Below are 15,712 nucleotides of genomic sequence, written 5' to 3'. Positions count from 1 at the left end.
ATTAATTATTTTTATATTTATTATATTTTTAATTATGTATATTTCTTATTTATTAATTTTGCGTTAAAATCTGAGTCCCCTTACATCCCAATATTCAATTAATTCAACACTCCTATTAAATAATATTTGAAACAGTTTTCATTCAATTAAAAAAAAAAAAACAATTTTTTCACTAAATTTTATGTAAATTTCAATTTAAAATGTTTTAATTCAATTATTTTAATTATTTAAATTCAATTAATGGTATATATATATATTTTTAATTAATATTATTTAAATTTCAATATTCTGTCCTTATTTTAACACTTACACAATTGAAATTTTTATAAAAACTAAAAATCCTTTTTTGCAGAAATTTATTTTCTTTTACAAAAAACCAGAAAGGACACTAGTTATTATATATAAAATGAAAATATCCAGGTACAACCCTCATAAAGGCGGAGTTTATAGAATATTTATAGTGTGTGTATAAAGGGTGAAAATTTGAATGATGAGATTAAAGAAGATTTTTTATTTTATTTTTTTTTTTTTTACAAAAATTTTTTCCCTTAACCAAATATGTATAAATCCAACAAGTAATTATCCTTTTTCTCTTAAAATTTTAAGTTATGTATACTTAATGTTAGCGGTGTTAACGATATAATTTAATATATTATCAGTTCTTATTCTCTTACTATTCTATAGACTAGGCCCAGTTTAGGTTTAGGTTTACTATATGTTTTCGGAGGAGAGAAATTATTATAATTCATTTCTGACATAGAGTCATTTTAATAATTGTTGGTTTGACTGACTGCAATGTCTTTCCTCAAAAGTATATACATACATACTTCATTTCTTTGCGCGCAGTATTCGTTCATTCTTAATTGATTGTGTTTTGTACTCCTCCTTTGCAGATTTTATGAGGACAGTGACGAAATCGCCGTGCACATCCTTCCCCACTAACCCCATACTGGCTGTTCGGCGTCGAAATTGTTTTGGGCGGCGTTTTTTGAGTGTTCGTGAACTGCCGTCTAATTCCTCCATCTTGGGAATATCTTCAGCTTTATACTAGAAACTGAGAGAAATGTTCGGGTATACAGAAATATTGCAAGACAGGTCTAAACTTTATTTTTTAGTAAAATTTTTTTGACAATAAGATTGAAAGATATTAATCAAAAATAGAAGTCACATGCGTGCATTTCTTAAAGCTTTCAAAATCCCAATATTAATATGATTTGGTGTCACATTTTTTTTGGTGACGCATTATTTATATGTTACAAATTTATTATTAGCTTAATAAAAATAAATAAAAAAAAATAATAAAATTATATAGAATATTATAATACGGGTAAAAAGAACAGGTTGGTTGATATGTATATGTAATTATTTATATATTTTGTATATTAAAATTATTTAGGTTTAATAAAGAAGGTTATTTAATAAACATAATATCATATTTAAGACTATTATTTTTTTAGGAATTCACAAAAAAAATTCTTGTCGCGTGTTATGGTTAAAATGTGCACGTGACCAAAAAAAAAAATCTAAGAATATTTAGAAATCCTGACTTTTTAAAAGTGTAATATGGTAAAAAGTGATAAATTCTATAATCTTTTTGATTATACATATATTTTGTATATGAGCAACTTTATATAGGTATTGCTTATTGAGGTGGGTCAGCACAATATACATATATATGTATGTATATTATTTTTTGAAATCCATTGGTGCCAATGAAAAAAATATTAACTTTTTCTTAAGGGTATCTACCACTTTTGAAATGTCACTGATTTATTCTTTTAGTTTAAGAGTCAGTACTATATTGAAGTTATTAGAGTCAGTTAATGGCTTCCTTAACAATTACAAAAAATTTTTACAATAGGGTCCTATTATAGGATTTCTTGAAATTATTGAATTAGTTTAGTAATGGAAGTAGTTAAGTTACTGAAGTAGTATTAACTTTAATGGAACATTCTTCATGCAACTGCAGAACAGATGGATGACGTAATCAAAGGAACAAGTTAAAGGCAGAAAAATTAAAAAAAAAATTTCTCCTTGAACTGGACTCGATTCAGTGACCTACTACTTTCTATGGGGACGCTCTACCAACGTAAGGCAATATTATTTCACGATTATAGTGCGTATACAAAACAAATAATCTTTAATTTTCTTCATATACAAGTGACCCACCCTATATTATAATATATGTAGGTATACATCTTATGAGCATAATGTCTTTGAGTATGGTGTATAAAAAGTGTTAAAATAATAAATTTTATTTTATGTGTGAGTCTATATATAACATCAGAGTCTATAGAATTAGAAAAATAATTTTTTTTTTATTCATATGTATCTCTTCTTATTTGTTCGATTTATCTTCATCTAAATCCTATTAACTATTGCATATTGACTTCCGAAATTTTATAAATATAATTAACATGTTTATATGTAAATAAAATTTTCAGAATTTGTAATTATAGATGTATGAATAATTGAATGTATTAAGTATTACAGTACTTTATATTTATATAGATTATAGAGCGTTGTAGAAAGCAAAAAAAAATCTGTTTGGGTTTGGTCATTGAATTTATTTTTATTGTAAATTTTTTGCAGATTTTATATTCTTACAATATAAATTGAAATAAAATACATACATACATATTATAAATTCAGTATCTGATATACGCGTGAGTATTATATGAAAAAAATAACAAAAATGCAAGGATAAAAATATCTACACAGAAAAACTAACATTAAAACACAATATTAACGTACAATATAAAATATATACATATGTGGAATGAATTTGCTAGTTCGTTTGTAATTATTTGACATAAATTTGAGTTTTTCAACGACACAATTCTAATTACTGAATAAAGTAGATTATAAATTTATTTGTATATAAGTTGAGTTCATGGCTTTGTTAAATATTTTAAAAATATCAATTTATATTGAAAATTTTTTGATTTAATTCAAATACAACGAGTTATATACTAATTACAATGCTAGGTAAATTAATTCAAACTAACCTGCAATACTGTTCTTTAAAAAATGAGTAAAATGGTAAAACAATGGATAAATTGCGTTGTTATTAATTTCCAAATCGATATTAGCTTTTAAATATTCAAGTTGGCTTCATTATTCTACCGAAATTATATTTTTAAATGCTATAGAGCTTGCATTTACGTACAGATTTCTAAATTCTCTAATTGAAAAAGTTAAAAAATGAACAAGTTCTACCAGCATGTTCATACGCCGTCATACCGCGAACAAGTTGATGTTATCACTATCCTATACTTATGGGGTTGCAACTTGTCAGATAGAATTTTTATCTGTATGTGCTTATATCCCCAATCTTTACCAAGTACATAAATGTATGTATATTATATAATGTGATAAATAGGTATAGAATAAATATTATTGCTAACGCCTTTTTCAGCTTAACACTTTACCCAAAAGAGAATATCACGAATTTTTTGATATTATTGAATTGAAAAATGGTGTAAAGAACAATTTTTTTTTTATTTCCTTTTTCAATTACTTGAACTTAATAATAATCACAGTCAATTCAACCGCATAATCTTGCAAATTAATTTCAAATATGTTAAACACGTGCCGCTGATAAAATAAAAAAACAAATAAGAAAAAAAAAATTATGATAGATTTTTTTTATCAATTTCAATTTCTTTCCGAGTTTCCAAGTTTATCTTAAATCTACAGACGAATAAATAAAATTTTTTTTTCAAGCAAGTTTTTTTGGATAAATGAAACAAGGGTCACTTTTATAAGTTTCCGTAATCTTTTCTAATTCTTTCTTTTTCTGCAAAAATCAAAAACCTCTTTCCTCTTTATATAATCTGACGGATTAATAAAAATAGCAAAATTAAAGTCATTTAATGAAAGTTAATTTTTTAATTATGGATTCCTTTTTAAGAAAGGGTAAGTTTAGGAATTGTTGTTTCTTTTTCGTGGGAATGATAAGGATATTAAAAAAGAATCATGATTACAGACCCATGGGTCTTTATTTTGATTTGTTTTATGCACACTTTAGTCAAAGTAAACAAAAAGAAAAAAATCTTTTCTTTTTTAAATTTTTAAAAGTTTGTAAGGTCTAAAATATTGTAACATGTTTTAAATCTACAATTATAAGAACATATTAGATATACTTATTTATATATAAGAAGAAAATTAAAAAAAAAAAATAAAATATGCTTAATCCATCCGGATGAGAAAAGGTACTAATAAACGTTAGAGGAGCTACGAACGTTAGTTAGGAAGTTCTGTAGAGTGCAAACACAGCTTTAAGCGAATAATTTGTACTTAACTTAAAGTCAGATGTCATTTCATAAAGCATTTTAAATTTATGAAGAAGTTCTGTCACTTGTCAAATTAATTTTTTAAAAAAAAAAGAAACTCAAGAAGAAAAAGCTACCCGCTAAAATCATAAATTTGATGTAAAACATACAGCATAATAAAAATTATATTACTTAAAGCTTAAAATAAAACAAAAAAATTAAGATTTAAAAATTGGAATTAAGAGAAAAAGAAGGAATAAAGGATTTCTAGTTTTATTTTGATTCATAATTGTTGCGGATAAAGGAAAGGAATTGTTTAAACTGGCTACAGTAAAAATAAATAGAGAACCCACTGGTATCAACAAAAGATGAAACATAAAAAATATAAGCTACAACCCATAAAAACTGCACTATCACGCATATTAAAAATATCCTTACAAACTACATACATATATGTACATAATATATTATATACTGGAGTGCTACCATAGCTCTAGTGTTACATAGAGAATAAATTGATATAATGGTAAATGGATTTCAACCAGTATTTTGGTGAAGCAAACTTATTGCTGGAAGATTCAATTTACGCTCATTTGTTATGGATATTTGAATGTTTCACCACCATTTTGTAAATTTTTTTCATTTGGAAATCGGAAAATAAGAACCGTATGTCTTCTTTTATATAAAGACTCATTAAGTTTTAGAATTTAATTATATGTAGGTAGGTACATAGAGAAATATATTTTTATTATACCTAAAAGAAATATAAAATTAAAATTGAAAAGATTTTATGATTTTCTAATTTTTTGTTAAATAAATATTTTTATTTCCTTACTATTTTAATTTCTTTTTTTTTTTCATTTTATAATATAATCATAATATCATTGTTATTTTATTATTTAATATATGACTAATAATTATATTTATACATGTATTTTTTTATATAATTATACATTTAATTTCTATATAAGAATTATTTTAATATTTTGAAATAATTGTAAGTTTTCTGTTCTTTTTTTTTTTATAATCCTATACATAATATAAGATATTTATCTATATATGCTCGCATATATTGTATATATACCTATATAATTTTAATTACATAACTTTTTATTTTATTTTATATATAATGTTTATAAAGTAAAATGTTTATAGTTTTTTTTTATATTATAATTAATTTTTTAGTTTTCAAAATTTTTAATCCTAAGTAGCATTTTTTTTGTTATCGTAAGTTTTGTTTTTTTTTTTTCTATTTTTTTCACTTTTATTTTAAATTTAAATTAATTAGTTATATTTTATGTATTTCTGTTTTTTTATTAATATTATTATTATATTATTATTTTGATCACGAAAGTTTTCTATTTAAATTAATTTTAAAATAAAAAACTTTTTTTTAATTTTAATTTTAATTGCCATTTTATTTTTAATTATTTTATTATATAACATAGTAATAATATATAATTTTTTTGTTTTTATTTTTTTTTATTTAAGTATGCAAATATAATATTAATTTTAAAAATTTATATATAGTAATCAATATACATATTATATAAGAATATATAGTTGAATGTTTTTTTGTGGGAACACAATAAAGGATCCTTTATTTGTAAAATTCTAATTATTATTGGAAAAAATTAAAGAAAAAAACAAAAATATTGTATTTATACAAAAATTAAACAGAATTTATATGCAAATTTTATATAAGGATTTGAATTGTGTTTGTACTATAAAAAAATACTATGTCCAGTGCAGAATTTAATAATATTAGCACTTATTAACTGAATCGTCAGGGAAATTTTCAAAAATGAGAAAAATTAAAATGGCACCCCTTTTAAAAAATGTAAAATTGTTGTTGATTTTTTTTATTCAGCTAAACTAAATTCAACTAAATCATTTGCTAAATAAGGAAAATCAAAAATTTTGCATTTTTGGACACATGCAGGAGATAAGATGTTAAAATAAACTCATATACCTGTTAATAAAATAATTCATATAATCATAATTTTTTAATAATAAAATCTAGTAGTAAATAGAAAGGATAAATTTTATTTATCCTTCTTATCATATTTTATCCAAAAACTTTATATAATACACAATACAATGATAGAAATTGATGCAAGCTTGAATATTAATTATATAACTACTTACTCTATAATTAATATTTTTCTGTAATTCTATATATTAATCCTATTATATGTACTCGTATTAGCGGAATAAATCATTCAATTTTATCTTTTTCTCTATTTTCCTTATGCCTACCTATACAACATTTCTAAACCAAGAAATTTTATTTTATCAACATTTTTTTAATTTTTATTGATAACATAAAATATTCTAATTTATTTATTTTTAACTTGAAAATTTATAAATGATAGAGGAATGTTGATTTAAAATTTTAAATAAAATTATAGAACTGTATATATGTATATACAAAGAAATTCGATTTTATATAAAAAATTTTATTTCTATTCAATAATAATTTTAATTTTTTAATAAAATAAATTTTACACATACTTGTTAAGTTAAAAAAATTAATTATCACTGCGAATAAAATGTTACATGGGAAATTAATTAATACATTGCATGAGTAGTATAGGATCCATTTTTAAATGTACAAACATACATAATATAAATATATTATACTTGATAAATTTGTATATACTTAATAAAAAAAATTTTTATTTTAAAATTGCAAAAGGACATCAAAAATACATATATATATATATACACATTATGTAAAAAATTTTAATTTTCTATATGAAAGAAATATTTTTAATTATATTTACATACATATATATTTTATATAGAATGTAGCGAATTTAATTTAATTTTCTCTGCAGTTGAATTTGAATTTATTTTATTGCAAATTTTTCAATTTCTGAAAAACCTACATTCAAAGTAACAGGAGCCTACTAATGAAATAACCGATTTAAAACGTGAACTTATTATACTTGTTTACGCGAAACAAGCTTTGTTTGTAAGGTAAATGAAACATATGACAATCAATAATTCAAAAGTCATCATGTAAAATCATGTAATCTGCCTCAAATTGTTATATTTGATTCCAGAATTATGTTTCTAAATAATAATGCCACTTGTTTTTTATATTAAATATAAATATTTTCTACTTAAGATAGAAAAAGTATATATGTACATATACATAGAATGAAATTTTATATTTATGATTTTGGAAGGGTACATTACAGACATAGTTTATTAAATTTTTCAGTTTCTTCTCTTTGCAACACAGTGAAATTGTTTAAACATTATATTTTAAAAAATAATGAATTAAATTTCTTAATTAAAAAAAAAAACATTAAAAATGACTGAAATAAAAATTATTAATATTATTTTAGTATTTTTTTTTTTGTTTTTGTAGTAACTTATACTCTTCTTTTACTACTTATATTTAAATATTTTATATTTTTGCTATTTTTATATTCTATTTATTTTTGTTTTTAAGTTTTTAATTTTAAGTTTTTATATGCTAAAGTTATATATATAGCTTAAGTAGGTATATCATTAATTTTTTTAATATTTTTTATTCATTAATTTTATTTTTTTTCTAAATTTCTTTACTTAGCATTTTATTCTTGATTTTACTTTATATAATATAATTCTATATATTTTATAAATTAATTATTTATATATACGCTTTAATTTTTTTCTTAAAAGATAAATTTAATTTATTTTTGGATTTTTAAATATTATTTAATTACAATATGTTAATGGTTTAATAAATTTTACGAAACGAATATACGAAAAAATAGCTGCCGAAAATGATAATTAATTATATAATAATTATATTTTAATTATAAATAATTTAATTATTAATTTTATTATATTTTTTGTTTTATTTTTCTATTTAATTAAGTTTTATATGTTTTTATATCAAAAATAATTCTTTTCATTTTAAATAATTCTTTTTTCTTTGTTTTTTTTTTGTTTTAATTTTTTTTCAGTTTTTTTTTGTCGTTTTTCAGTGTTTTATAACTATAATAATTATAAATTTATTATAAATACAGTATAGTATATAATATGTGTATATTTTAAAAAGACTTAAAAATTTAATAATAATAATTATGGTGATAATAATAATAATAATAATAGAAATAATAATAATAATAATTATTATCATTATTAATTATTAATAATGATAATAAAAATAATTATATAACAATAATAATAATTTTGAGAATATTTTATAATTAATATTATAAATTTTTATTTCATATAAGTATGTATATAGTAATGAATTAAGTAATATATACAACTAGTTTTTACATTATAAAGTTTTATTTTGGTTAATATTAACTTTATTTTTTTATCATTTGTAATTTATATAATTATATAAGTAAGAAATATTGTTAAAAATAATTAATAAATTTATGTAAATTAATATTAATATTTATTAATGAAATTTTTATGTATTTTTTTTTTACAATAATGGGGCCTTAAATCTGTTGTTTTATGCTTTATACATAGGGCAGGGCAGGACGTCCATACAAGAATGTAGATGTATTGTTAAATTGAATTACTCAGTAATTTTAATAGAATTGTTGAATAAATAAATTTGACGTTATATCTGCATCTTGATAAATGCCCATAAAATATAATTAATTAATATCAAAGAAAAATTAAAATGAAATAAAATATAATTTCAAGAGATATAAAATTTCTGTAAGTGTAAGATGCTAGGTAAAAAAAAAAATAAATAATTTAGTGTCAAATTTAAGAAAAAAAAATAATTTCAGAAATCTTCATTCAAATAATTTATTTTAAAATATTTTATATTGAATATTGCATGTTGTGCGAGAAGAATATGGGCGATAGCGCTTCATAAATTGATCGAAAATTAATTTTTTTTTCGGTTTTTTGAAATGGTTCAAGTTGAAATTAGAATTATGAAGACAATGAATAAAAATTTTCAAAACACAAAAGATTTTTTGTAAGTATGAAAAATTTAAGTCATATGGCATTTACAAAAATGCAAATCCAACGCTAATTTATTCATTATAACAATTTTAATTGCTGAATAAGTTAAATTGACTTTGGATTTGCATTTTAGTAGACATCCATATTTTACACTTTTCAATACCCAAAACATGTTTATTAAAGTATACTTAATTATGAAATAAAATATGAAGATATATGCTTGACTTCCAAAATGCAATAATAGGGTACTACACAATTTAAAAGTTCACATTTATAAGCTTAATTGTATATTAATACGGTATTACTCTGCATTTCGGAAGTTAAAATGTATTTATATTAATTGAAATACATAATTTGAATTTGAAACTACAATAAAACATAGTATTAAATCAACAGAAATTCTTTTTTTGATTTGTAATTTGTTGATTTGTTTTGCTAACATATTATTGCAATTTTATTGCGATATTTCGTTTATTCAGCAATTAAATTTGTATGGCGTTAAATAAATGAAATTAACGTTAGGCAATTATTATGATGGGCTTAAGTAAACCTAATATAATGTATGGATATATTATAAAACAGATCATAATGGGGTATAAATATATAAGGCGTATTTGAAGAGAAAAATAAAAAAAAATTATAATAAAACAAACACAAATAAAAAGAAATGTTTTTTTTAAATTAAATTTTTATAAATGAATAATGTTTTTTTTTTTATTTTTTTTTATTATTACTAAAATTATATTTTATCGATATTTTTTATATTCAATATTTTATAAATTTTATATGTTGCTGTTGTTTTTTTTTTATACATTTATACATAATTAATTTTATTTCAAATAGATTTGTAGATTTTTTTTTTGTTTTTTTTTTTTCATTTGTGTGTATGGAATTTACAAAATTTTCAAAAAATTTTCGATGTGCAAAGGAAATTTTTTTTTCTTTATTTATATTTAGTGCAAAGTTTTTCTAAATTAATTTTTTTTTTTCATGTTAATATATAGATAGTAAAATTGTTTCATATACTTAATTTATAAATATATTTATTGAATGTATTTAATTAATTTTCTTTAATTTTTTTTTTGTAATTATTATACCTTAAGAATTATTAATAAATTCAATAACAGTTTTTCTTTTATAATTCGCATTAAATTAGAGTCCTTATATATAAATAGAGACTTTGTTTCCTTGAAATGTTTCAATTATAGAAACTTTTTTTTTTTTTAATATTTTTTTGAAATATCATATATAGTTTAACATGTATATACAACATGTTACATAATAAGAATATGGTTTTATACTTAAATTAATATAATAATAAAAGAAATTAGTTTGAGTTCTCTATATATTACATAGTGTACTATATATATATAGAGAGAGAGTTTTTTTTCTTTAAGTATATATTTATTATTATTTTATAATTATTAACTAAATTTAATAATTTATTTAAGAAAATTAAAATTTATATAAATTTTAATTTTCTTATTTTGTTATTAATAAAGACAATTTATCGCATATATATAAATATATATATAGTAAAAGTTCCAATATAATTTATAATAATTTATAATATCCTTGAGTTCCAAAACGTCATAATACGGTATTAATAAACAATTCAGCTTATAAGTGTAAATTGCTGAATTTTGTATTAATATCATATTTCTGAATTTTAGAAGTCAAGGTATCCCTAATATCAAAATCGCAGTAAAATTCTATTAATATACAATTCAACTTATTAGTTGTAATTGCTGAATTGTGTAGTAATACGATATTACTGTAATTTTCAAATAAGGTATATAATATAATGATTATATATAAAATAAAGTCAAAATAAAATCAAAGTTTTTTTTTTATTTTATTTATTAAATTTATTCTGTACATATATAAATACTCATTACAATATTTTTATTATTATTAGTATATAAATATACACTTATATATAATTAAAAATATAATATATATAAAAGAATTAATTTTTAAATATCACTTAAAAAAACCACAATGAAATTTATTTATTTTATAAATATATTTTATTTTTTATTCATATTCAAAAGTGATATAAATGTTAATTTTGATATTACATTTAAAATATTCTTGACTTTTAAAATTCGTAGTAATATCGTTATTAATATACTATTCAGCAATTAATATACTTATGAGCTGAATTGTGTTTTAATACAATAAGCTAAATTGTATTAATACACAATTCATCTTATAAGTATAAGAAAGCAATTTATATACTTATAAGCTGAATTGCGTATTAATATCGTATTTTACTGCATTGTACAAAGGTATATGTATACGAAATCCTGACACCTCAAAAAGAAAAAGTCTGGTATTGCTACATAACTCAGTTTATAAATTACTAAATTACATGCAGTAATGCGTTATAATTAAATTAACATATTAAATTAAATATAATATGATAATATATAATGATATACATATTAAATTAAATTTTTTATTTTAGCTCAACTCGATTATTGGTGAACTTGTAATGAAATCAGAAAGTTGAATCTATTAAGCGAATTGTATATCATATCATATTGATGCCAATTTGGAAAGTGAAGATTACTTTTTTTTTTATGTTTTGAAATGATTTTGGAGGAAAAAATATGAATGTCTTCCAAAATGCAGGTCTAACATCAATTTGACTCAATCAGCTATTGAAATTGTATTGCTGAATAAATTCAATTGAAATTAAATCTACATTTAGATAGATGACCTATTATTGTATTTATATTTTACATAATAAATTATTTTATACTTTATATTATTCATTTAAATTATAATAAAAGAATATAATATTAACTAATATAAAATTAAATACAACTTAAATATGACTATTTTTTTTCTGTTTTTAAAAAGAATTTTAAAATTCTTTTATATTAATCTTGATTCTTATACCTAAATATTTTTGGTTTGATATAAAAAAAAAAACAAAAAAAAAAATATTAACATAATAATAATAAAAAAAGAAAATCGTAATTGTCAATGAATTTTTACACATAATTTCCTTATTTTTTTCATTTATTATTTTATAAAACTTATTTACAATTATTAATTATTATTTAAATTTTCATAATTATTTTAATTTCTATTTATTTATAATAATTGCATATTATAATAATATTATGTATATGTGTAAAAAAAGTTAAAAAAATAATATTATATTTTCAAAATAAATTATAACGGTATATAACGATATATAACGATGTTACTATAGTGTTAATAATAATCAGTGATTCTCAAATATCGACAATTAAAATATTAAATATTTTTTTTCTGTATTATTTTAGATAAGTTAGCAATGTTTGCAATGTTTCATGTTTTTAAATTTTGATACTACGTGTTTAATTTTTTAGAGATGTCAATGTCAGTTTGGGTTGCTATTTTTGCAATGGAGAAATTAACGTTCAAAAAGGCTTGAACTATTTATTTCATAAAATTATTGGATGTACATTGATCAATTAATATTAATCTTGAGATTTCCCAAAGTAAATCTAGATGACAATACTTCAACGAATATAAAATGCTAAGAAATTGTTTCTATCAACAATGCGACATTTAAAGCAGCTTTGGAAAGCTACACAGTACGTGCAATTTGTGATATTTCACCCCATTATTAAATTAGTTACTTTCTTTACAGTTGAAGTTTATTAATTTTCTATTGCTAAATAATATTAGTTCTATTTTAATGTAGCGTTTGAATTATAATTAAGATTTTTGACAGAATTTATAAAACTTTTATTTATTTAATTAAATTTCATTAATTTGATATTTTTTTTCTTATAAGTTTTAATTGTTTTAAAACAATTTTTATGTAATAATTAATTGTATAAAATTTAATTATATTTAATATATTGCATATTATTTATAAATTTTAAAATACAAAAATAATAATTAATATAAAAAATAATTAAGGTATAATATCTACAACAATTGAATTCGATGAAATTACAAAATAAAATCCTATATTATAATAAATGCAAATTATTCAATACTATTTTTTTGTAAATAAAATTTTATTAAAAATTAAAATAAAATTACATATATAGTATGTTATTTAAAAAAAAATACTATTAATATTTAAGGATAATACAAAAAAAATAAGTAATAACGCTTTTTACATACAGAATTATTGAGGGCGTCTACCAAAATTTATTTGACCTATCTAACATTAATTTGAAATATTCAACAATACAGTTTTAATTACTGAATAAGTTCAATTGATATTAGATCCGAAATTCTGGTAAACGCCCTAAGAATGAAAATATTATTAAAATATATTTAGAGAATCACTGATATACATACACTCAAATTGTTATATTTGTTTTAAATTAATTAATTTTGTTTTGATTTTGAATTTTATTGGATCATAGTAATATAAAAATATAAACAGAATATATCTATGTAAATTATTGCAATATTGGGAGGAAAAATATTTAAATATGCAAGATTTTATTATTATTATTTCATTACAAATGACTTAATTTAATTTTTTACTACAATTCTATACGATAATCTATAAATTCCTAAAATTGTTTTAAATTTCTAATGATTAAAAAACAAAAATTGTTTTAATTTTTTACCATCAAATTTTCGACATTAAATATTGAATTTATAAATATTTTGAACAAGAAAAATTTTTAATTTAAATTTTTTTTTTTTTAATATTCCAATTTATATATTAAAATTATGCGTAAGGTTTTTTATTTTTGTTTTTTAATAAATTTTTTTAAAAATAAATAATTTTAATTTTATAGTCAAATAAATAATTTTATTTTTTAAAACCTCATTTTTAAAATAATTTTATTTGCCAATTAAGTTGCTTCTGAGCTTTATGAATGATTGGGTGTTGAATTTCTAAAAAAAATCTTAATGGAATTTCGAGAAAAAGCAGATTTTAAAAATGGTAAACAATAAAATTTGTTTAAATTCAATATAAAACTGGGACATTGCTCATATGTGAGCTAAAGAAATTTATAATTAGCAAAAAAAAATTAAAAAATATTGGGATTTAAATAAATAATTAACAAATCTTAATTTTTATATGTGCAATTTATGATTAAAAAAAATTTCTTGTCCAAAAATTAAATTGTCAAATAATTAAAAAAATATAAAATTATAAAAAATAATAAATGTTTTTTTTTAATATTAACACACTTTTTATCTATTTAAATATATATAGAAAATACTGAGAGATTTTTATAATATTTGTTTGCATTTTTAAGGTATTTAAATTTTTATTTTTTCTTAATTAATTTTAATGCTTATGTTATAAGAAATAATTAAGTTTTATTTATTTTATTTGTATTTTATTTATTTTAGTTTATTCTTCATTTAAAATTGAAAATAAAAATGTTCAAATTATTCAAATTTGTTTTGAATAATATTTTATGCTGTAAATGAATTAAAATAAGAAATTGCTTCTATTAAAAAAAAAATCATATATAAATTTAAAAGTTACAAAAAATTAATATTTAAAATTCATTGCTGAAATCAATTATAAATATTTAATATTAAACGATTCTATCATATTAAACTCATATACCAAGAATAATAATTTTAATGTAAATTATTTCCAATTTAAATTTATCTTGAATAACTCTTTAATTTGCGAGTACTAATAAATAATATAATTTGTCGTAAAATAAATTATTTGATTTTACGACAAATATCGTAAATTAATTTTTTATTTAATACCAATATGAAAAAACTATTTCTTACTTAGTTTAATATGATAGTTACCATTTTTTTTTTAATGTGACAAAAAGAAGTTTTTTAATTTGAAATATTTTAAATACATTTCGTTGTATATAAATATATATATATGTATATAAAAATATTGAGTTGCGCACCGGACTATCATTTTAAACTATTTGAAAAATTGAATTTTATACAATAAGAATACATAAACATTAATTATATTTTAAAAAATATTAAAGTACATTTTTGTTTTTTTTTCTAAAATAATTAATTTGTATATTCAAGTTTCGCTTATTTTTTTTTTCTTTGTTATCGTACTGGGCAGTGATTTGTTATATTTAAGTGTTATATTTGTTGAGTATTAATATAAATGATTTTATATTTTAAATTTTAATTAATTTTATCATTTAATAATGTTAGTATTGTGCTTTTGTTTGTTTCTAGATAAAATAAGAATAAATTTTTTTTCCATGTTGTTAAAATAAATAATGCAGTTAATTAATGGGTTTATATTTTATTTAATTGGACACGTTTATATTTCGAATAACATTAAGATGATAACATTTAATTATTAAAAATGAATATTATTTTTGAATTTTTATTTTGTGATTAATTAATACAAGAAAATTTATTATTTTTTTTTTTAAATTTCTACTCTTAATTTTTAAATTATTTGGTTGTAATGCAAGTTGACGAGTTATATGGTAAATTAAATTAAAACTGAATTAATATCATTAAGTGAATTATAAATATTTTGACCGACCTCCCAATCTGGTTACTTACCCTGACATCGG

The sequence above is a fragment of the Condylostylus longicornis genome, unplaced genomic scaffold, assembly GCF_029603195.1.
Source record: "Condylostylus longicornis isolate FDR11 unplaced genomic scaffold, ASM2960319v2 ptg000022l, whole genome shotgun sequence".
Taxonomy (NCBI): Eukaryota; Metazoa; Arthropoda; class Insecta; order Diptera; family Dolichopodidae; genus Condylostylus; species Condylostylus longicornis.
This window is presented reverse-complemented; position numbering follows the sequence as displayed.